The sequence below is a fragment of the Anolis sagrei genome, chromosome 2, assembly GCF_037176765.1.
Source record: "Anolis sagrei isolate rAnoSag1 chromosome 2, rAnoSag1.mat, whole genome shotgun sequence".
Lineage (NCBI taxonomy): Eukaryota > Metazoa > Chordata > Lepidosauria > Squamata > Dactyloidae > Anolis > Anolis sagrei.
The window spans coordinates 78,205,982-78,231,263 of NC_090022.1; the positions used below are offsets into that span (position 1 = coordinate 78,205,982).

The following is a 25,282-nucleotide window of genomic DNA, read 5'->3' on the forward strand; positions in this document are numbered from 1 at the left end:
ATATCCTAGATCTCCTCTCTTCTTCCAAAAATAGTGCTGTGATGATGTCACCTGGTTTTAAAAACCTGCATTTTAATTCATATCTATTGGGTGATGAGTGGTTTATGTAGCCCAGTGAAGTTCCTTAGTTGCATAAGCCACAGTTCTTGCCTTTTCAACCTGTAGAAAATATAACAAAGGATCGAAATAGGTTTTGTTGAAGATTTATCTTCATATTTTTGACCTGTTGGACAGAAGATTTAAAAAATGCAAATGTCAAAATACTTTTAGAGAAGTAACATGATGCCTGGAGATTTTCAGATTTTTTGGTGCAAATAGGAGAAGCACAATTCACAGGGTATGTATTTGAAAACTGCATTTGTGCCTTAGTTGAAGTCTGATGTAGTAGTTAAGGATTTGGGGTTGGTTTATACCACTACATCTCCATTAAATTCATCCTAGGCCAGCCCTAGCCTGATCTACCTCAAAAGGATCTTGTGAGGATAAAAAGGAGAAAGCAACTTATGCTTTCCCTTGAGATAACTGGGAGGAAAATGGAATATATATCCAGATAAACAAATACTTTAATGAGAAATGCAAATAGTTCACAAAGTCCCATTTCGCTTATGGAAATGATAAATTATATTCCACTTCATGCTACAGGTAAAGGTTTTACGTAGAATCATGCCAGTGATACCCAGTTTTCTACATGCAGAGACTATTTCCTGCATTGAAGGGGATTCACCCTACATTCTGAAGTGAGGCAGAGATGGGGCCAAAGTTTTTTACTTTTCCACTTTGTTCCCTTGTCTTATTCTGCTAGAAGTGTTTTTATTATTATTCTGGGTAAAACATGAAGGCTGACTTTGAGACACGAAGGCTGATAGCTACTGCACAAGTGGTTAACTGTTCAACCAAGAATTCATATGTATATACAGCCTACAGAGGAGTAGGAAATTGTTGCTCCTTTGATGCTTTGGACTACCATTACCATCAATCTCAACCAATGTGACCAATGGCAAAGAATGGTGGGAGCTGTAGGCCAAAACATCAACAGAATGGTACCCTACTAATTTTGAAGAGGCTCACAATCCATCTGTAATTGTCTGTAATAGTCCTACTCTAAATATGAAAGAAGTAATGCTATAGTTGCTGACTTCCAGGCTGCAATGGTGCATTTCCCTTTCCTAGCCTGTGTCTGTATGTCTCTGTCTGGTGGGAAGTTGATAGATCCTTCATATAAGAAGTTGGAATGTTGCTGGCTGCTTAAGAATTGCCACAGTTGGAGGAAACCCAAAACATTGTGGTGCCTGAGGCAGAAAAATGGCACTCCTCATGTCTGAGGTGTGGAGAGAGAGGAGAAAGAACCAAGTAACTGACAGCTTCCTGTCATTTATCTATGCTGTAGGTGCCTGACATAAACTACCCCTTCCTAACTAATGGTAGGGAATTGGATGGCCTTGGCTGCAAACGTTCTGCTCCTGTAAATTGGAAAGGGAAGTTGGCAGTAATAGGGGAGAACATTCCCAGACAGACTGAGACATACACATGAATGGCCATAGGCATATTGTACCAGATTAAACTTGTTAATGTGAAAATTCTGAAGAACACTGAGAACTGTTCTTGTTACCTTATATCTTTCTGCGTATTGGCTTTCATATTTAATTATTTAGGAAATTAATGAGGAGATAATTGTTACAAACTTCATCATACTAGAGAATGAATCCACTTTAAATCCGGTTTCTGCCTCCTGCAGAATTCTGGGGTTTGTAGTTTAGTGAGGCTGTTAAAGGCACCTCCCTAAACTACAAACCCCAGAATTCTGCAGGAGGCAGCAACTGCATTTAAAGTGGATTCGTTCTCTAGTGTGATGAATCCCTTTGAAGCACATCAGAACCTCTATTGCCAGAACTTACTTTTCTTGCAATTTCTGCTTTTTTTGCACTTAAATTATAATGAAAAAAGATGTAGTATTGAAACCAGGGACTAAACTGCCCCTTTTTAGTAAACCAGAATACTATAATCTGGTTAAAAATACTGAGGGTAAGCAAGACATTGCAGTGTTGCACACAAACTTTTTATGTGACTGATTTTTGTTATTTTTTAGAACTCTCTGAAACTGATTTTTGTTCTTTAAAAAGCTTATTTAGTAGCTCCAGTTACATAGTTAACATCACTCTTCTTCCATGGCATTACCTGTAGAATTCGCTCCCCAGCGAAATTAGATCGACGTCCTCCCTCCTTTCTTTCAGAAGAAAACTGAAGACATGGTTGTGGAACCAGGCTTTTGGCTAATGGATATAATGGCACCTGAACAGTGAATTGGACCAGATGGTTGTTATAATGGAAATGCCTTTATGATTAGATAACTAATGTTGTTTTAATGTATTGTATTGTATGATTTTATTTTGTTTTTATAATTGTAATTATTGCAGCATCGAATCGTTGCCATTGTTAGCCGCTCTGAGTCCCCCTGCAGGGGTGAGAAGAGTGGGGTAGAAATGCTGTAAATAAATAAATAATAATAAATACCTGAAAGATGTTACTGCTCCTTCCTATTGACTAATAGGAGACAGAAGATGAAAAGGACTTTTTTGTAGTTGTGGGAGGGAAATGCTAAGGCAGCCTTCATCTATATGTTGTGGTTCCAGACATGAATGGACTGCCTGTCATTTAAAGAGCAAAAAAGCAAGCTTACATGCAGGCCCATAGCCAGAAAAAAAATTCAGGATGGGGGGGGTGGGGTGGAAACAATTTTTTGTTTAGCAAATAATGAATAGTGGGACCATAACACAAAATAATTTAAATACTATGACTCAGTCTATATATTTTATATAGACTTAATTAAATCACATTTCTATTTTAGCTACAAAGTTTTAAGTCTAAAAAACCTGAAAATGACTCTTAATTGGTAATTTAGTGGTTACAAAAGAAATACCTGTTGGAAACACTTGAAAACTTTGTCAATACACTTTGGCAGAAATCAGACTCCATCGATAATCTTGTGGACATTCAAGAATTCAAGTCCAGTCAGTCTTTCTTGCCCCATTGTACTTCTTATGTATGTTTTCAGATGTTTGTAGCTGTTGACACTGTCTAGCAATGTTGTAGAAATCTGAAGAATTTTCTTCACAATTGGAAAAAAAACTGTCTGTCACAAACAACATATGCTTCCAGTGCAATGGTTTTTCTGTAGGTGTATTCTTTTTTTATTTTCTACGCCACAAATCAAACTCTTCTATCATTGTGTCAGTATCTTGAAGGCATTCATTGTAAAGTTCTGTGCACTTCAAGATGGATTTTAAATGGCCAGAGTTAATAAGGAGAAACACTTGCAGTTTCTGAACTACTTCTCTGTGCCTTGTAAAACTTTCTTGAAGTAACTGCAAAAAAAAGTCCAGAAATGGGATGTACACATTTAGCCTATAATATTCCATTGGTGTTGGTGTAGTTCCTGCATGTTGCTTTTACCATTCTGCCTTGAACATATGAGAGGAATCATAATTTCCTCAGCCATAGACTCCTCCACTGATCTTGCTGTGTCAAAAATCTCCTGAAATTCTTTCATGGATTCTGTGCGCATTTCCCTTGCATTTTCTAAGAGATTGTCAACATGTTGCATACTATGGAAAATACCCACATTTATTCATTATAATATTTTGCTAAGCTGAAGGGATGATGACAGAAGTTTTCTTATGATGTATGTGGTTACCACAAATTCTGCATTCAGAACAGCTAAAATAAGGTGTCCAGCTTGGGAAGAAGTCTCACTATTGTATAGAGAACTCTCTTTTAGTTCTTCAAGTGTTCTCACAATCACACTGCACAGTTCAACAAAATGTAAAACTGCATCATGTCGCTAAACCCAGTGGGTTTCACAAAGTGGCAACAGGTTGTTTGCTCTTGATTCAGGAAAACAGTATTTTATATTTTTCAACAGTTGCAGTCTGATGGATGATGCTCTGGAGAAATTGCACACAGAATATATTGCTCCTTGACAGTTTCTGACAAGTGGAATGCTGCAAGTCTTTGCTAAGACTAGATTTAGTGAGTTGAGTACTGCAGTGGATATAGACAGCTATCAGATACTTCTGCGATATAATTGCCTGTGTACCACTAAAATAACCACTCATATTAGCAGCTCCATCATAACCCTATGCACACAAGTATTGCATGTTCAGCCTGATTTTTCCAATATTTTCAAAATGCCTACAAGCCCTCCACCTGTCACATCACTTATCCTCACAAAGCCTATACAGTCTTCTCTTACTCCTATAGCTTCAGCATGTATTGCATACATGTATTTAATGTAATGTCTAGTTTGGCACTGAGATAATTCTATTGAAGACAACCCTCTGATGCCCTGTGTTAGTGGATATACTTCATTCTGTTAACGCTGATTCCAAAAGAGTCTCAAGGAGACTCAGCAAACCTTTCTCAGCAAACGTACAACTCCATCAGGCATAAAATTGATGCATCACAGTTGTAACTAGTGCAGACCATTTTACGGTCACAGAATCTCTTTAATGCTAACATATCCTTATGACTTGCTATTTCAAAAGCTTTTCCATTTTGAACAACTTATAATATGATTCAGCCTCATTTTAGTACCTCTGCTTAATCCAGAAGTTGGATATTATCTTTAGGTTTGATTTGTGATTATAGGAAAAGTAAAATGTATCAGATACGTAAGATTTATTTTGTTAATAATTTTAGAAGTTGATACATCAGTGACTAGCTGTATCTACAAAGTATATAATGTAGGATTAATTATGACAAAACATTTTAAAATTAGATTGGCTTGTGAAGTGAAAACATGATACCGTCTTGATTTTGGTTTGATAAACAATTCAGAATGTTTTTTAAAAAGAAAATAGAGCTACCATCCAGAGCATATTTTCTCAGTGTGCAGTGCCTTGAGCACCTGAGATAAAAATACCAGTAGCTACAGCATGTTGTTTAAAAAGCATTGTAACCTTGGAGCTGCATCATACATTGTGGCGACAGGTGTATATTTGCTACAATGTCAAGGCAGGCATGTAGAGTGTATACACTTGAAAATGTGCACTGTGACAAACTTGAATTATATTTGTTGTGTGATAATTGAGTATGTTCCCGGTAGAAGTGTTAGGCATCTTAGATTGCTAGTTATATGTTTGCAAGTATACATTGTATGACGTTTATATGGAAGTTTGTAAATAATCCAATAGACATTTCTGTATGGTAAGATGAAACAAGAGGGCAGTTGTATTCCTTGTAAATAAGTTTACATAATTACACCTTTGTGGTAAAGACCCATCAAATGTATAATATTATTCATGTATTTCCCCATAGTCATTACTGCACAGGCTAAATGGAAGGTGTCTAACTCAGTAAGGGAAATGCACCTGTATAAGCTTCCTAGATACCTGCAAAATGTTCTCCTGGTATCTTTGTTAAAAATAAAATCAGGGAAATATGGCAAGGAAAACCTCGAAGTGAAAGAGCTGAACTCCAGGTATTCATTGTTTTTAGGTTCTTGTGGGTTTTTTCGGGCTATAGAGCCATGTTCTAGAGGCATTTCTCCTGACGTTTCGCCTGCATCTATGGCAAGCATCCTCAGAGGTGTGAGGTCTGTTGGAAGTAGACTTCCAACAGACCTCACACCTCTGAGGATGCTTGCCATAGATGCAGGCGAAACGTCAGGAGAAATGCCTCTAGAACATGGCTCTATAGCCCGAAAAAACCCACAAGAACCTAGTGATTCCAGCCATGAAAGCCTTCGACAATACATTCATTGTTTTTGTTTCCCTGAATGCTTTCTGGGGGCCCCATAGATTTAGAGGCATAAGTTGAGGAAGAAAGATGGTGGACTGTGTCTTTTTGGGGCAAAGAGAGATAGAAACTCCATGGTAAAGCACAAAGCTTTGGTGCAACTAGAGAGGAGAGGAAGTCTGAACAGCAGGGCTTCAGCAAACAGTTGTGAATGTGTTGCTGCTATGCAAAATGTGAACCAGCTTTAGAAAGAGGCTCCAAATTGTTGTTCTGCACACCAGAGACCTTCTCCCATGATACACTTCTAATGTGCCCACCCCTTTTTCATGTTTTACAGTATATAGGAAATTTGAACAGGCTGTAGGCATGCAAAGACCTGTCAGGTAGCTTTGAGCACTACTGTTTGACTTGTGGCCATGGCGTGCAAACAGATATAATAAATTCTCTGTGTTTTTGGTATTCAATACAGCAAATAGCTACATATATAGTAAGCATTCCTCTGTAGTATAGCAGCCACTGAGATTAGGTGAGCTGTTTTAGCTTGTATTTCTGCAGGATGCAAATCATTTCAAAATACTTTCCTTTCTGCAAACTCAAAGGCCTCTGTTCTAGGATGCATCTATTATTGAAAATTAATGTAGTCTGACATCACTTTAATTGCCATGGCTCAATGGGGAATGTTGGGAGCTGAAGTTTGGTGAGGCATAGGCAATAGTTGACAAAGTCACCTAAATACCTTGTCAAACTACAACTCCCATGTTTCCATACCATTGAGCCCTGGCAGTTAAAGTGTTACGGTACTTCTACAATATAGATATAGACACACACACACACACACACACATCCCTAGGCAGTTTATAGGAGACATATTTATGAGTAAGTGTGCATAGGCTCAGCCTCATGTTATTAATGAGTGTTGATTCATTTGACTCCTGTAACATAACTGTTTGTTTCTTCAGGTAATGTAGATGTCATACATCATATAACTTTTTGGACAGATTCTGCCCTAAAATATTATTACATTGTTCTATTGAACTAGCAATATCTAGATCCTGGACTCTGGAACTGTGGTTCCCAGGGCATTGGAAATTTTGCAAAGCAAAACTAGACTGCTTTCAGGGTGGGTGAAGACCAGCTCCTTTGGGTAAACTGATCCATTTGTTTCATAGGAAAAAAGCTAAAAACAACCCAAGGTATTACATGTTTTATAACCTTTGTAAAATAATGCAATTGTAAGGGGCTACGAGGGTTGCTTTTTGTAAGGGAGGGGGCCATCAGAAATTCATGGGGCTCTCCTTGGCTCACTGGACTCAGACTAATGGGACAACCCCCTCCCCCTTGTAGGCTCTGATTCTCAACCAACAATACTTCAGAGACCATTGATTTCATTTCCAGAATGGCAGATGTGATCAGAGAGTTTGGTAGTTAAAAATCTAGCACTTGAAGCCTCCCTGGTTGAAAACTACTTCTCAATGGCATAACAATAAGAGGAAATGATAACAGGGGAGCGGATTGTTACTGCTGTTTTTTAATGAGCAAAAGAAGGGCATCCCAATGTGTGTCTCTTAGGAGCAGTTATATGTTTACACTAGGTAAATATCCTTAGCTCCACTGTGCTGAAGATTAGCACACACCCTCAGGTTTACATTGTTTCTCTCTGAAGATCAGGCAATGCAAGTAGTTGCTGGGGTGTCAAAGGAGCTCTACTTTTTCTTTGACACTCTCACTACTGTTTCATTAATTGAAATTAAATATGGGGACAATATATATCTCCACACAGTTAAATGAGATTGAGATTTCTTTTATCTCAATTCTGTGGAATCCTAGAATTTATAGTCTGGGAAGTTTTTGTTTCATTTCCCTGAACTGAAGCCCTCAAGTATTCCAAGAGGGAATTCTAAATTAATTGTGTTGTTATTGTATGCACCTTCAAGTCATTTCCAACTTATGGTGACCCCAAGGTGAAACTCTCCTAGGGCTTTTTTGGACATGATTTGTTCAGAGCCATATTGCCTTTGCTTTTGCCTTTCTCTTAGGCTGAGAGTGTGTCTTGCCCAAGGTCACCAGTGGGTTTCCATACCTAAGTGGGCAGTCAAGCCCTCGTCTCCAGAGCTGTAGTCCAACACTCAGACTACTACACTATGCTGCATCCTCACCAAACCATACATCTCAGTGTTCCATAGGATGAACCCATACCGGGTAACTTCTGTGTGTCATAAGTTACTTGCTCTTAGTGTACTATTTCTGGGGCAGAGTTCACCATGGTTCTTGCTCCCACTGAGACAGTCCTTGTGTAATACAGGACTCAGCCAATATAATTTGTTGCTAGTATGCTGGTATGATTTCTGCTGCCCTGGAGACTAGGACGCGGAACAATGGCTTCAAACTACAAGAGATTCCATCTGAACATTAGGAAGAACTTCCTGACTGTGAGAGATGTTCAGCAGTGGAATTCTCCTCTGCCCTGGAGTGTGATGGAGGCTCCTTTTTTTGGAAGCTTTTAAACAGAGGCTGGATAGCCGTCTGTCAGGGGTGCTTTGAATGCAGTTTTCCTGCGTGATTCTATGATGCCTGGAGGGGGCCGGGGTATCAAAGTGTACATGTCACTTGAACTCTATGAAGATACTCCTCCTTTTGCCATAATCCCACAAAAAATGGCCTGTTTAATGTAAGAAAGATTGACAACTCCCAGCTTGTAGTAAAAGATATGAATGTCAACATTCTTTACTGCTTGGCCATCTTTTAGTCATAGGAACCAGCATGGTATAGAGGTTTGAGTGTTGGATTCTCTCTCTCCAGAGTCCAAGGTTCGAATCCCCCCTCAGCCATGAAAGCCACTGGATGACCTTGGGCAAGTGGCATTCTTTCAGCCTCAGAAGAAGGCAAAGGCAAACCACTTCTGAACTAATCCTGCCAAGAAAACCCCATGTTAGGGTTGCCATAAGGTAGAAGTGACTTGAACGGAACAACAATAAGGAGGTACTCAAAAATGTTTCCTGGAGTACTTCAGTACTTTAGTTCAAGGCAATGAAGCAGAACATTCCAAGCAGGCATATGCAAGTTAGGTATATCCACACAGAATTAGTCTAAAATCATTTTAAAGATAGTATCACCACTACATATTGCAAGCAGGGTCATTGGGTGACCTTGACTTCTAAGGCTGAGACAGAATGCATTCCCAGCTTAAATCGTTTTTTTCACAGTGTACCCCCTTAGCCTGAGGAAAGTTTATTATTTATTTATTTATTTACTTCATTTGTTGACCGCCGTTCTCAGCCCTAGGGCGACTCACGGCGGTGTACAACATATAAAAACACAGTTTACAATAGAGCAATAGCACAACAAAATATCAACAACTATCAATAATACAACAATCAAATAATTACACTAAATCATCCGCGCCGTCTCTTCATAGAATCATAAACCCATCTCATAGTCCATATTCCGTTCCAGTCGTCATTACCAATTGTTTTAGCACTCAGTTAAACGCCTTCTCAAATAGCCAAGTCTTTAGGCTCCTGCGGAATGACATAAGGGAGGGCGCCTGTCTGATGTCTACAGGGAGAGTGTTCCAAGTTGCTTCCTTGATCATGTTTTCTGCCATTTTATAGTAAACCTTCCTGAAGAGGAGAAACACAACAGCAAATAGATTCACATCAGATCTCATCCCTGGACATTATGACAGCTGTAGTTTCATGATTAGTCTCTGTTCCAATAAATCCCAACATCTGAATTTGCCTTCAGATCAGACCTGAAGAATTTCCATGGGAATAATACAATCAGTCTGACAAAACCAGCAAAGACCTCCTGTGGTTTAGAGGCCAACAAATTAATGATGACAGGAGTTTTGTTGATAAGGATGGGTTCCATTGGATGCGTAACGAATTTTGCTATATTGTCAGATATATAGTGGACTCTTTCGTTACAAGGCCCCTATGGATACCGCAATCTGTGGATGCTCAAGCCCTGTTATCTACAACAGCATAGTTAAAAAAAAAGCATGACAAAATTAAGGTTTGCTTTTTGGAAATGTTCTTTTGTAATATTTATAAGTCATGGATTGTTGGATCTGTGGATGCACAATCTGTAATATGGAAGCTAGCTGTATGTATGAAGGAATGGTGTAGTCCTCAAGGTCAAACTGTGGGCCGTGAAAGCCTGCTCCCTGTTGCTACCAAACCAAAACTGCTGAGGAGGGGGACCCAACCGGCCACGTGGATGGATGAAGGAGAAAGAAACCATCCTGGCACCATAGGTGTGTGAGGGTGAGAGAGAAGGATACTCCTGGCAACCACTCTAGAAATTTGCTATCCATCCTTCCCCCTAACCCTTGATTGAACGAAATTTTTGGAGGGGGTGTTATTTTAAGGATTTCACCTTAACCTTACTACAGATCTTGCTTTGGAATAGGGAGGGTCCTCCTTATCCACGGATTCATTCATCCATGACTTAAAATATTGATACATACATGCAAAAAACAAAGCTTGACTTTGCCATTTTACATAAGCAACATTCTTACTACACCCTTATGTATGATGGCACTTGAGCATCCAGCGGAGTTGGAGTCCACTGAAAGTCCTGGAACCAAACCCAAGTAGAAACTGAGAACCCGCTGTATTTAACTTAAGAGGTTTGGTGTTTACGTACTTGGATAAATACTAAAAGTTATTGCTGTGGTACAGTTAGCCCTCTGCATCAATGGTTTTAACCATCCAATATTTTTTTAAAGTTGGAGTTGTATTCCTATTTTATATACCTATATATACCCAGGGTCACATAAAAATTTCTAGGGGGGAAAGGGGTCACAAGTTTAAGAAGCCCTTCTATCAATGATGATGAAGTGCTGTTTTCACCACGGGTGTGTGATGATGGTTATTGCAATCTGGAATCAACAGATGGAAAAGACCCCAAGGACCATCAGTGAAAAATCATTCTGCAGGAATACCCAAACAAACTACTCCTGATAGATGGCCATCAAGCTGCTTTAGAAAAAAAAACTCCAGATTGGGATTTTAACACCCGGAGAATCTCTCATTCCCTATTTAAATGCTAGGGGGATTGTTAATAGTAAGGTCAGAGGGCAATGACATCCTAGCTTGCTTCCTACCAACCCCCAGTTGCTTTCTTAGGGTGCATCTACTCTGTGGAATGAACGCAGTTTGACAATGCTTTAACTAGGTTCTTATGGGTTTTTTCGGGCTATAGGGCCATGTTCTAAAGGCATTTCTCCTGACGTTCTCAGGAGAAATGCCTCTAGAACATGGCCCTATAGCCCGAAAAAACCCGCAAGAACCGAGTGATTCCAGCCATGAAAGCCTTCGACAATACAATGCTTTAACTGCCATGGCTCAAGGCTATAGAATCCTGGGATATGTAATTTGGTGGGGCACCAGCGCTCTTGGCAGAGAAGTCTAAAGACCTCCTAAAGCTACGACTGCATGAAATCCCACAGTGTAGATGCATCCATAAGTCCCAGGGAAAGATCTGTGCACTCAAACAATGGCGTTTTAAATGTACCCTTTCTAAAGTGGGATGGAGGGTCAGCACAGTGGAGAATGATGCCAAAGTAACCCTTCTAATGCTGCAATAATAATAATAATAATAATAATAATAATAATAATAATAAAAAGTTGCACCGACTAGTTTGCTTACTGGGCTGTTTTGCGTGGGTACACCGTATCTCTGTGTTACCAATTCTGGGCTCCATCCTCCCCGGTTGCAGTTGCCATGGCTGCTTCCTAACACCCCCTCTTTCTACGTTTGGACCCTGTTGCTGTTGCTCCTGGCGGGGCTTCTTCTCCTTCTTCTTCTGCCGCCGATGGGAGCAGCAGCAGCAGCAGCAGGCGCGGCTGCGCGAGGCGGCGTTGGGGCGCGCGCCTGGTCACGTGTCGCAGCCCGGGCTCTCTTCCTCTCGCGCGCGCGCGCGCTCGAGCGCCTTCCCTCCCTCCCTCCCTCCCTCCCTCGCCTCGGGCGCGCGCTCGCGCTCCCCCTTCCCCTGTTAAGAATCAAACGCGCCCTTTGCTCCCCCCAGTTGGCGGCGCGGGCGGCTCTTAAAGGGCCAGAGACCCGAGGGCCACAGCTGCCCCCTTTCTTTCCTCTCCTCTCCCCCCCCCCTTTTTTTTTGAACCGCGGGCCCACAATTTGGGAGCAGAGAGAAAGAAAACAAAAGAAGGCACCGGAAGCAGCCGCGGCAGCTGCGCATATGTCGAGGGAAGAAGGGGGGGCGGGCCTCCACCAACCAGCAGCACCCTTGTTTGGGTCGCTATTGCATTGCGAGAGAGAGAAGTGGAGCAGGTACGGAGGGCGCCAAGGGAGGAAGAGAGGGGAGGGCCCGCCTTGCACGGAAGGGGGTGTTGTCGGCTGGGGGGCTGCACAGCCTGCCTCTTGGGAAGAAAGCCCGGCCTGGGGGGGCTGTGTGGGGCGGGAAGGCCGGCGAAGAAGCAGCAGAGGCTGCAGCAACGCGGCCTGGGTGCCTTGCCTCCCTCCCTCCCCTTGGGTTGGCCCTGCGTGGCCACCTGCGCCCCCCCCCCCCGCTCGTTTCTTTCTCCCCCCGAGAAGAGGGAGCCGCGGGCCGGGGATACAAAGGGGCCGAGTGGGGTGGGAGGCTGCTCTCTGCTTGGCTGACACGTGCTGCTCCTTCCCGACGAGGTGGATGCCTTTGTTTGGGAGCCAGGAAGAGCGGAGCCGGGGGAAGGGGCTCCTTGGAATCGGTTCCCAAGGCTATGAGTTGGGAGACGACCCCCAAGGGCCATCCAGCCCAACCCTGTTCTGCAGGAAGACGCAATATGCACGAGGGGGAAAAGCCTCCCCATGACAAGAGCTGGTTCCCAGTGCTGCCTTGGAGTGCGGTGGGGTCTCCTTCTCGGGAGGCTTTGAAGCAGAGGCTGGGTGTAGTGTCGTTGGCTTTCATGGCCGGAATCACTGGGTTGCTGTGAGTTTTTCGGGCTATATGGCCATGTTCCAGAATCATTCCCTCCTGACGTTTCGCCTGCATCTGTGGCAGGCATCCTCAGAGGTTGTGAGGTCTGTTGGAAACTAGGCAAATGGGGTTTCTATATCTGTGAAATCATGTCCAGCGTGGGAGAAAGAATTCTTGTCTGCTTGAGGCAAGCGTGAATGTTGCAATTGGCCACCTTGCTTATTTATTTATGTATTTACTTATTTCCGGGATTTCTCTCCCGTTCCTTCTCAGCCCCCGAAGGCGGACTCGGGACGTCTTACATTTGGCAGCAATTCGATGCCACGACATATAACAGAGCAATAAATAACAATTAAAACCATAAGTAAAACATTCATTAAAACAGTAAAAAAACCATATTAATAGCCGCATCATCATTCCAGTCAATTCTGTATCCAATTCCCTGTCCAAAGTGCTATCTATGTCTTTTGTCCAAAAGCCTGGTCCCAGAACCACGACTTCAGTTAGCATTGAATGCTCTTGCAGCGTCAAGGTCTGACTGCTTCCTGCCTGGGGAGCTACAAGATCTGGCTGCAGCCTGCCTCCCTTTGTTGGGAGGTGATTAGCTGATCCTGATTGTTCCTTGTCTTGGCTGGATGGCCCTCTGTCGGGGGTGCTCGGCTTGCGTGCGAATGGGGTTGGCCTGGGGTCTCCTTGGGCTCTCTTCCAGCTCCAGGATAGGAAGGGGTGGGATGGGAGCGGGTCCCCTTTGCGGTGGGGCCAGGCCGGAGGAGGAAGAGGCTGCTGTGACCGCCTCCTCCGAGCTCTTTGTTATTGCTTTTGTTTCGCACGGAGCACATGGCCCGGGATCTCGCGCCTCTTAAAGTTACAGATCCCCCGCCTGGGATCGGGCCTGGCTTCCTTTGGACACCCCCCCCCCCCCCCCCGCCTGCCTCCCGTTTGTCTCTCCTGTCTGTCCGATACCCGAGGACGGAGAAGACAAAGGTTAGCCCGCGTGTGAAATGTATTCGGGTGCTGCGAAGGCGGAACAAGGCGGGTGGGTGTGGATCGGACCGAGGGGAGGGAGGGAGGGAGGGCTCCGTTTCCTTCGGAAGGGAGTCAGCGGCCGCTACGAGGAAGCTGCGCAGATCGGGTCGGCCAAGGTGTGGAGTTGCCTTCCAAACGGGGCTTGGCAGCGGCGGAGAGCATGACGAAATCCCCGGCTGCGAAGGTGGCCAGCCTGACCCCTGCAGCCATCCCTCTTGGGACTTGCCCGGGATGCTTTGGCCTCTGGGTGCTCCATCACAGCCGGGAAGGCTTTGCCAAGGATGACGCTGAGTCTTGGGAGGGAGCCCAGAGGGGCTTCAAAGCTCAAGCATGTCCCTGGGAGGGCTTCCTTCCCTCTCCAGTGGCTTCCTTACCTGTCGCTTCTCTGTGCCTCCAAGGGGGCATTTACACTGTAGAATTAACACAGTTTGACACTGCTTTAGTAGCCATAGCTCAGTGCTATAGAACAGGCATAGGCAAACTTGGGCCTTCCAGGTGTTTTGGACTTCAGTTCCCACCATTCCTAACAGCCTCAGGCCCCTTCCTTTTCCTCCTCAGGATAGGGCCTGAGGCTGTTAGGAATGGTGGGAGTTGAAGTCCAATCTCTGCTATAGGACCTTGGAAGTATAGTTAGATGAAACACTCATTGGCAAAGAAGGCTAAAGACCTTGTAAAACTACAGCTTAGAAGATTTGATACTGTTGACACGCTGCATTAATTCTACAGTGTAGATCAGAGCTTTCTAAACATTTTATGTTCATGAGACACTTTGTAGACATTTATTCTTTTGTGATAGTAATTCAGTTTTATGAGCCCCTTCATAAAGCTTATTGTTATTACTATTACTACTACAAGCCAGCTGGAGGAGCCCCCGGTGGTGCAGCAGGTTTAACCACTGAGCTGCTGAACTTGCTGACCAAAAGGTCAGCAGTTTGAATCCAGGGAATGAAGAAGAACTTTATTTTTCTACCCCGCCTCCATCTCCACAAGGGGACTTGGAGCGGCTCACATGGGGCCAAGCCCAAAATAACATACAGTTAAAGCAGAACAATAAAATATTAAAATAGCATAAAAACAACATAAATAATAATAAGCAAACATCATAAGCAACAACAGACTCATTTTTGGAAGTGGGGAGGAGGCCAGTATGCAAAACTAGTTGAAGAATAAGATGACGAAATCCCCGGCTGCGAAGGTGGCCAGCCTGACCCCTGCATCCATCCCTCTTGGGACTTGCCCGGGATGCTTTGGCCTCTGGGTGCTCCGTCACAGCCTGGAAGGCTGCCAAGGATGACGCTGAATAGTACTGTACAGTAGCATAGGAATTTGTATACTGCCTTTCTCAGCCTATCAGCGACTCAAGGCAAGCATAGAATTAGAGCAATTTAACAGAATCAATTCAACTTAACTTAAAAATGTAGTAATTAAATATAGGAATTAGGATTCAGGTCACAATTCGGGTCATGATTCAGATGCTGTCACAGGAGTCATCAATCGAATGCACAACGAAACATCCATGCCTTTAGTTCCTTACAGAATGTGGATAGGGAGGGCTAGCCTAATTTCCCTGGGAAGGGAGTTCCAGAGAAAAGGGGCCACCACCGAGAATGCCCTTTCTCTCGTCCCCACAAACCGTGCCTGAGACAGGGATGGGAGCAAGAGAAAAGCATCCCTGGAAGATCTTAAGGACTATGTGGGCTCGTAGTGGAGGATGAGGTCACGAAGATAGGCAGGCCCTTAACTGTTTTGAGCAGGGGTCCTCAAACTATGGCCCGGGGGGCCGGATACAGCCCTTCAAGGTCATTTACTCAGGGTCAACCTAAGTCTGAAACAACTTGAAAGCACACAACAACAATCCTATCTCATCAGCCAAAAGCAGGCCCACACTTCCCATTGAAATACAAATAAGTTTATATTTGTTAAAATTGTACTTCATTTTAATTATTGTATTATTTTTAAATGGTTTTTTTTTGCACTACAAATAAGATATGTGCAGTGTGCATAGGAATTCATTCATGCTTTTTTCAAATTATAATCCGGCCCTCCAACAGTTTGAGGGACTGTGACCTGGCCCTCTGTTCAAAAAGTTTGTGGATCCCTGGTTTAGAGCTTTATAGGGAATAACCTGCACCTTGAAGTGGGACTGGAAACTTATCAGTAGTCCGTGGAGCTGTTTGAACTAGCTCCAGTTAGCAATCTGGCCGCTGACCTTTGCACCAGCTGTAGTTTCTGAACCGTCTTCAAGGGCAGCTCTACATAGAATGCATTACAGTAGTCCAATCTTGAGGTAACTAAGGCGTTGACCACCATGGTCAAGTCAGACTTCTCGAGGTACGGTTGCAACTGGTGCACAAACTTTAACTGTGCAAAAGCCCTCCCGGCCACCGCCGACACTTGACCATCAAGCGTCCGCACTGAGTAAACTGTGGACCTGTGTCTTCAGGGGGATTGTAACCCTGTTAAACACAGGTTGCCACCCTATACCCCATTCAGCCAAGCAACTGGAGTGAGCTCCCACTGTTAGCCTCAGCTTCTGCCAAACTAGCAGTTCATATGAGTATTTATTTATCGTGTCATCAGCAACCATTGTATTACAATTCTAACAGAGCAAAACAAACACAGAGATTAAAAAGAAAAAGAAAAAAAAGAAAGAAAAAAAAAGAAAAAAAAACCACACCGATTTTGTAAATTTGGTATTTGGTTAAATGTCCTTTGACCAGTATCTGGCCACTTGGAGTGCCTCTGGGGTTGCCGCAAGAAGGTCCTCCATCGTGCATGTGGCAGGGCTCAGGGTGCATTGCAGCAGGTGGTCAGTGGTTTGTTCTTCTCCGCACTCGCATGCCGAGGATTCCACCCTGTAGCCCCATTTCTTAAGATTGGCTCTGCATCTCGTGGTGCCAGAGCGCAATCTGTTCAGTGCCTTCCAAGTCGCCCAGTCTTCTGAGTGCCCAGGGGGGAGTCTCTCATCTGGTATCACCCATGAATTGAGGTGCTGGGTTTGGGCCTGCCACTTTTGGACTCTCGCTTGCTGGGGTGTTCCAGCGAGTGTCTCTGTAGATCTAAGAAAACTATGTCTTGATTTAAGTCGTTGGCGTGCTGGCTGATACCCAAACAGGGGATGAGCTGGAGATGTCTCTGCCTTGGTCCTTTCACTATTGGCTGCTACTTCCCGGCGGATGTCAGGTGGTGCAATACCGGCTAAGCAGTGTAATTTCTCCAGTGGTGTGGGGCTATGAGTAGATCAATAGATATCACTTTGGCAAGAAGGTAACGGTGCTCCATGCAGTCATGCTGGCCACGTGACCTTGGAGGTGTCTATGAACAATGCTGGCTCTTCACCTTAGAAATAGAGAGGAGTACCACCCACCAGAGTCGGACACAAGTAGACTTAATGTCAAGGGAAAACCTTTACCTTTACTAGCCAGCCAGAGATTAAACTAAGCCCTGTAAGAGATATGGACACATACATCAATTGGAGTAACAAAATATGTGAGAATTCAACCATTTCATGAAAACCATATTAAAAATATATATGATTTGTAAGATAATAACATACATTTCCAAGATTTTCCAAGGAGGATATGCTAGTGCATCATACTATTGGCACCTTTGTGGCATAAACCTACATGCAAGTTGGTAGTGCTTTTTTCACATGGATTCAGAGGTTTCTCATTACATTTGTGTGACACATCAACACATTGCAGCCAACAAACTAACATGTTGTGATACATAGTTCGAAAAGTTCTGGTGTAGATGCACCCCATGTTGACTCTGATTTAGGGGACCCTATCCCAATGTTTTATTGGCAAGATTTGTTCAAAGTAGTCTTACCATTACCTGCCTTCTATGGGTGAGAGAGTGAGACTTGCTCAAGGTTGCCTAGTGGGTGCTGATGGCTGGGTTGTGTTGAACTTTAGTTTCTCAGAGTCCTTGTCCAACACTCATTGCATCACATTTGTCTAATCTCTGAATGTTTGAAGAGTATTGTTGCTATGGGTTTTAATGGCATCAGGATTGTTTACAAAGCTCTTTTTCATAGGGTGGGTGGGCTTCAATGTTGTTCTCTATGTGTTTGTTTGTTTGTGTGTACTGAATTCTTAAATAGTCTTAAATGCCCTCCACCCCAAATGTTCTGGAGATACAAGGATAAAGTTGAAATGGATGCACCCAGAAAGCAGACAATATATGTGGATGGGTTCTGGAATTCAGGGTAACCAAAACAAGATACTTTTGAACCTGTAGACAAAGGATACAGGGCATTGGATGTTGACAGGAGACATGAGGGTCATGTATACATATGTGAAGTCATAGCGAGGAGGGAGCAAACTTGTTTTCTGCTGTCCTGGAGTCTAGGGCACGGAACAAAGGAGGTTCCACCTGAACATTAGGAAGGACTTCCTAATTGTGAGAGTTGTTCTGCCCTGGAGTGTGGTGGAGGCTCCTTCTTAGGAGGCTTTTAAGCAGAGGCTGGATGGCCATCTCTCAGGGGTGCTTTGAATGGGATTGTCCTTCTTCTTGGAAGGGGGTTGGACTGGATGGCCCACGAGGTCTCTTCCAAATCTCTGTTTCCTATCATGTGAGACTGAAGCAGTGGTGATAACAGAACTTGGGATCATTCCCCAAACCCTCCGTTAGAAAAAAAAACAGATTCTGATCCTGATCTGTTTGCTGACACCAGGTTATTCTATACTGATGTCCAGGTTTTTTATCAAGTTGATGCAACTTGGGAATCATTTATGATGGTTGAGATACAGCACAAGTGATGCTTGCATCAAGCATAGATGAGAAAAGATAGGGAATGGTATTAGACAGGGAATTTCTGGAAAGGTTTGGCAAATTGTTGGTTGTTTTCTGAATTTGCAACACATACTTTCTGTACATCACTCTGCGACCATGAGAACTAGTGACATTTTCAAAAAGTGACATTTTACCTGGAGAAGAGGTATTTGCTGACCTCTGATATGTCATGAACAGTCCTCTGAAATCAAAGAGGTCAGGGGAAATTATTGCTAGAGAAGAATAGATGTAGTGGAACAGCTGAAGAAGGTGCATGTAGTGGCTGAAAAGGGTGGGATTTAGATTAGCTGGGGCCATTTGGAGGTGCCTCCAAAGTGAGGGAGATATCTCATGTAATTAAGAAGTCTTTGCTCTTCTCTGAATGGTTCTGTGCTTTATTGTAAAACTGTATGTAACTGCCCCATAACATTTATTATGAAGACTCATCAAACTAGTGTACATAATGTACACCATGTCTTTGTGGATAATGTTGGTCAGCTGAAATAATTGTTTTATGATGTCAAATCTGTTAGAAATATGAGAAAGCTTTTATAGTGATAGCTAGCCAAGAAATAAGGGCAAGTTGAAACCTGGAGACCCGGGTTCAAATCCCAACTTTGCCATGGAAAACCCCTGGGCAAGTCACAGTGCCAAGAAAACTACGTGATAGAGTTGCCATAAATAGGAAACAACTTGAAAGCACATGACAACAGCCAAGCAACAGTTTAGATGAATTGGCACATTGTTAGGTGGCAGAAAGATAGGACTTTGGTTTGTTCTCTGGAGGTGAGGTTGGTTGTGATAACAAAAGTGCCTTCTTCTGTGGCAGCGTTTCTCAACCTGGGGATCAGGACCCCTAAGGAAGTCACAAGGGGGTTTCAGAGGGGTCACCAAAAACCATAAAAAAACACGTTTCTTAGGAATTGTGTTGGTAGAGAAGGCTGAAGATCTCTCTACCTGTCCTTCCCTTCCTTTTTGGAAACAGCCGGCAAATCCTCCCACCTAAAGCCCCCCTCTGCTGTAATTGGCCGGCCTCTCCAAGTGGGGAGGGGAGAGTAGGTGTGCTTGATACATGGTTCACATGTGTGGATGAGAGAGTGTGTGCAAGGTTGAAGGGAGGCTCATGCCAGCAAATCCCTTCAAGGTATATGAGTTCTGTGTGGGAAGTTTGGCCCAATTCTGTTGATAGTAGGTGAACTATAAGTCCCAGCAACTACAACTCCCAAATGTCAAGGTATATTTTCCCCAAACTCCATTAGTGCTCACATTTGGGCATATAGACCAAGTTTGGTCCAGATCCATCAGTGTCCGAGCCTGCAGTGCTCCCTGGATGTAGATGAACTTCAACTCCAAAAATCAAGGCCAATGCCCACCAAACCTTCCAGTATTTTCATTGCTGTTCTGTGTGTCATTGCTGTTCTGTGTGCCAAGTTTGGTTCAATTCCATCATTGCTGGAGTTCAGAATGCTCTCTGATTGTAGGTGGACTATAAATCTCAGCAACAACAAGTCCCAAATGACAAAATCAACCCCCAACCCCACCAGTATTCAAATTTGGGCATATCAGGAATTTGTGCCACATTTGGTCCAGTGAATGAAAATACATCCTGTATATAATATATTTATATTACAATTAATAACAGTAGCAAAATTACTGTTATGAAATAGCAACAAAAATAACATTATGTTTGGGGATTACCACAACATGAGAAACAGTATTAAGGGATTGTGGCATTAGGAAGGTTGAGAAACACTGTTCTATGGCACCTAATGCACAGTGTCCGCTAACAGAATACTTCAGGGGTTAGTCACAGATGAACAGTTATGTGTATTGGATAAGAGGCCCTCTGAACTTCGGTTTGCCATTGGGAGAACAATATCAATCAGAAGGTAGTGGTTTATCCAAGTCCCAACTTCTACTCTTTTAAGTTTTGCAGTTCTGTACTCCTGTTAGCAACAAACCACAATTGGGTTTGTCCCATTTCCATCCTCCATGCATTTGCTTCTCAGTGAGGTATTGCTCATGTAAAGGAGCCTCCAAGTGCTGGTAGACTTCCCATTTCTCTGAGAAGTTGTAGGCACTTATGTCTAGAGCAATGCTTCTTGATCTATGGGGCAACCCCTGTCCCTCCCATGCACAAGGCACCAGCAACATTTTTGTGCCCTCTGGTTACAGCTGTTTCCACCACAACCCCAAATGCTCCAGCACCAATTCGGGCACCCCAGTTTGAGTGGGTGAACACTCTAGCGAATGTTCACTTTCAGACATGCTTAGACTAAAGAGAGAGTTAACTGCTGCTTGCTTGCTTCACTCTTAGGCCCTTTTATGTTGTCAGATACGTGGCAGAGATTTCCTGTTGGTTTCCTGTTTGAGAGAAAAAAAAGATAGTTGTATCCCTTATGACTGTTGAGAGATGTTTATAAAAGTAAAGGCAGTTATTTGTTAAAAGCACTTTGCCATTAGTCACTCTGGAGGGGACAAAGTTTGTCATCTTGTAGAATTCTGTAGCTTTCTTTATGGCTGGCAAGAGCAAATTTCGGGTATGTGAAATCTCTTCTTTAATAAAATCTGAACAGCAAAATGGTAACTTGGTTGTTGGTTGTACATATGAAGTTATATAAGATCAAGGGCTACTACATAGTCTTTTAAGGGCTGAGGACTGCATATGGCATTAGCTAGCAAATACACTGGTGCATGGACATGTATGTTTCCTCCCACCCTTATTTCAGGGCATTCTCATGTGGAGACACTGAGGCTATTTTACCCATAACTGCTTGCTTACTTACTTAGTTGCTATCTCTGAACGCATAGGCCAGCATAAACACACCCTAGGTCAGTAGTTCTCAACCTTCCTAATACAGTTCCTTATGTTGTGAGGACCCCCAACCATAACATTATTTTTGTTGCTACTTCATAACTGTAATTTTGCTACCGTTATGAATTGTAATATCTGAATTGTAATATCTGATATGCAGGATGTATTGTCATTCACTGGACCAAATTTGGCTCAAAAACCCAATATGCCCAAATCTGAATACTGGTGGGGTTGGGGGGGGGGGATTGATTTTGTCATTTGGGAGTTGTAGTTGCTGGGATTTATAGTTCACCTGCAATCAAAGAGCATTCTGAATTCCACCAACAATGGAATTGAATCAAATTTGGCACATAGAACTCCCATGGCCGAGAGAAAATATTGGAAGGGTTTGGTGGGCATTGACCTTGAGTTTAGGAGCTGTAGTTCACCTACATCCAGAGACAACTGTGGATGCAAACACTGATGGATCTGGACCAAACTTGGCACAAATACTCAATATGCCCAAATGCGAACACTTATGGAGTTTGGGTAATATAGACCTTGACATTTGGGAGTTGTAGTTGCTGGGATATATAGTTCACTAAGAATCAAAGAGCATTCTGAATCCCACCAGTGATTGAATTGGGCAAACTTCCCACACAGAACCCCCATGACGAACAGAAAATAGTGTTTTTTATTTATTTATTTACTATTTATTATATTTGTATACCGCTTTTCTCAGTCCTTGGGTGACTCAAAGCATTTTTGATTATCTTTGGTGACCCCTCTGAAACCCCTCTCATGATTCCCCAGGGGTCCTGACCCCCAGGTTGAGAAATGCTGCCCTAGGTTGAGAAGATATAAGATGGCAAGCTGCTAACTTTAGGGATCATATAAGGAACATTAAAGGGCCAGATGAAGCCATGTGTTTTTCATCTCATTTATAAGTCATAGACTGGGATGATCAGCATCGCCAAATACAAAGCAACACCTGAATTTCTATTGGCTAAGGATTTTAACAGTTTGATTTAAAATGAAATTTGTTGTTGATGGAGAACTCTTGCTGTCTTCTGCTTCTCCTGTTCTGTAAACTCAAGTCCTAAAAAGCGTGCTTATTTTTTAATTGACTGTTTCATCTCCATTATATGAGAACTGAAATAAAGTTTGTGTTTTCTCTCAGTTGCATTGTGCCTGGAATAAGGCACTGTCCTGTGCTATTACGCCTTCTGAGGATACTGGATGGAGTTGCCGTTTGGTTTGTTAGACTAAATTTTAAATGAACATTAGTTCACAATGTATTTTTCTATAATTGATTTCATTTGCATTGAGGTTTGAAGAATTTCAGCCTACAGACTTTGGAATTTTAGTTTTTGATTACATTAAGCTAAGGTTTCTTGGTTCAGAGTATTCAAAGAAGAATCAAAATAGTGGCTTCATCATTGACCATGAATAGTATGCTTGTTTAGAATGTCATTTTCTCTTTGGGTACATGAATCCGAAGCAGTGACTTGTGATGATTGCAACTGATATAAACTGCATTATTTTCAATATAATTTAGTATGATGAACAAACACAGTAGTATATGAGGGTGTGTTGAGTATACCAGGCATGGAGGATCCTGTTCTGTTATGACAGGCAAGAGGGGATGGGGGCACATGGTAGCAATAGAAGGAGCATCCCAGCATAATAGTCCAGACACCATTTACACACAGGCCATCTTTATGTCAATTCAGCTATTCAAGGTGTTTCAAGTATCCAGGAGGTGGTGAGTATTTTGTTTTGTATCGCCAGTGTTAAAAGCCTCACTGTGTCAGGAGAGGGAAAAGAGGAAATCCCTAATCTCTAATCACTGATCAGAGGTGAGGTCAAAAGAAAACCGAGAGGATAAAAAAGGGCCTTTCATAGGCCAGAGTTTTCTTACAGTTTTTTTTATGTGTGCCAAGCATGTTATTAGCCAATTTTTGACTGTAAAGCTCCCTTGCTAGTGATCAGATTTTTAAAATATAAAATAAAAGTTTGTTCTTTTCCCCCTTAAGGCTCCTGGTGGGTTATTAACGCTGTGTGAACAAACAAACAAACATACATACATACATACATACATTGTGGACTTGTGCTACTTACAGATTTATTTCTGTGTTTAGGGTGTTTAGGGTGTACATAGGTTCAGATTTGTACATGGAAGAAAATGTGCTCATTGAGAAAATGATTATTTACCATTATGTACAAGAAAGAGGTGCGAGTTTGCATGTTGTGAACTTTTTCTTATGGGCTGTTGGTGCAGTTGCAGAGCAGACCAAAGTTCTTTCATTGTTCTTTTGAGATTAGTGAAGTGCAAAGGCTTTGAATTGTTTAGTTGGAGTGTGAGTTGTGTCACTTTCAGGAGAGACACGTGAAATACCTTTGGGATATGACCATTATTCTTTCAGAGCTGCATTTTAGAGTGAGACTCTTGAAAGTAAGAGTGGTTTCATCTGCAAGAGCAGAAGTGTCTTTTAGGGAACTGGCTTTCTCAACATCCAAAGCTGTCACTTAGGACAGAACATTGTCTGGCACTATCTCATTTCATTTTGGATTGTCTCATCTTAAAAGATTTCATGATAAAAAGCATTAAAAAGGGATTTGTCAGTGCCACCTCCTGCACAGTACCAACAAGAGTTAGTTATGGTGCTACTGTCATTGTCCCTGAGAGATGATCCACCAATGTCACCACTTACTTCTCCTGTTGCCTAGTAGCCATTCAACACATTTAGTTTGGCTCCTCAGACCTGACATGGGAGACCTACTAGCAGCATTGGTACCATCAGCACAGCCCCTTGCTTCAAAAGAGCATGCAATTCCATTACTGCAGAAAATAGTGAATGAGGTTGGAAGAACTGAAAGAGGGGTGTAAAGGTGCAAAAATATTCCAAGAGAAGACAATATATGGGGCAGTTAACATAAAAATCCATTTCTTACCACTTGAGAGTTCTTGTCAAGCCAGAAATAATGTGTATTTTATCCCTCTGGATAATCTTAGATCAGTGGTTCTCAATCTTCCTAATGCCGCAACCCCTTAATACAGTTCTTCATGTTGTGGTGACCCCCAGCCATAAAATTATTGTCATTTCTACTTCATAACAGCAATTTTGCTACTGTTATGAATCGTAATGTAAATATCTTATATACAGGAGGTATTTTAATTCACTGGACCAAATTTGGCACAAATTCCCACTATGCCCAAATTTGAATACTGGTGGGGTTGATTTTGTCATTTGGGAATTGTAGTTGCTGGGATTTATAGTTAGCCTACAATCAAAGAGCATTCTGATCTCCACCAATGATGGAATTGAACCAAACTTGGCACACAAAACTCCCATGACTAACAGAAAATACTGGAAGGTTTTGGTGGGCATTGACCTTAAGCTGAGAGTTGTAGTTCACCTACATCCAGAGAGTACTGTGGACTCACACAGTGATGGATCTGGATCAAACTTGGCATGAATCCTCAATATGCCCAAATATGAACACTGGTGGAGTTTGGGGAAAATAGACCGTGACATTCGAGAGTTGTAGTTGCTGGGATTTATAGTTCATCTACAGTCAAAGAGCATTTTGAACCCCACCAATGATAGAATTGGGCAAGACTTTCCACACACAACCCCCATGCCTTGAAGGGATTCGCTGGAATGAACCTCCCTCCAGCCTCACATGCTCTCCCTTGCCCTGCACATGCGCATCACACTGCCATGCGCCGAGCATGCCTGCTCCCCCCTCCCCACTTGGAGTTTCAGAAACAGCCCTCCCTTTGGCTGAGAGGCCAGCTGAGATGCCTGCCAATCACAGTGGAGGAAGGCCTTTGTTGGAAGGATTTGCTGTCTGTTTCCAAAAATGAAGAGAAGGATAGATGGAGAGATCATCAGAAATATATGGTTCTAAGACCATCAGAAATCTACCGTATATTCTGGTGTATAAGAGTACTTTTAACCCCCCAAAAAATATTTTCAAAAGTCAGGGGTCCTCTTATACGCGGGAGTCCTCTTATACGCTGGAGTAGC

The 25,282-nt window shown here is 42.8% G+C and overlaps 1 protein-coding gene and 1 long non-coding RNA gene across 4 annotated transcripts in view; one reads left to right on the forward strand and one right to left on the reverse strand.

Moving 5' to 3' along the window:
- RNF44 (ring finger protein 44) overlaps positions 1 to 25,282 on the forward strand; it is an 88,206-nt gene that overhangs the window by 17,639 nt on the left and 45,285 nt on the right. Inside the window, exon 1 of one of the 3 annotated variants that reach the window (XM_060765594.2) lies at positions 11,703 to 12,027. The exons of 1 other annotated variant lie outside the window; for it this stretch is intronic. The gene's annotated coding sequence lies outside the window, so the exon portion shown is untranslated. Of the gene's footprint in view, positions 1 to 11,702; positions 12,028 to 12,517; positions 12,665 to 25,282 lie in introns of those variants that run through there. One more of the 3 variants, XM_060765595.2, reaches the window with a different exon arrangement.
- On the reverse strand, positions 8,726 to 11,632 carry LOC132769030 (uncharacterized). The gene is made up of 2 exons (XR_009630785.2): positions 11,386 to 11,632; positions 8,726 to 9,353 (listed from the first exon to the last, which is right to left on the reverse strand). It is a non-coding gene; the product is annotated as an uncharacterized lncRNA (long non-coding RNA).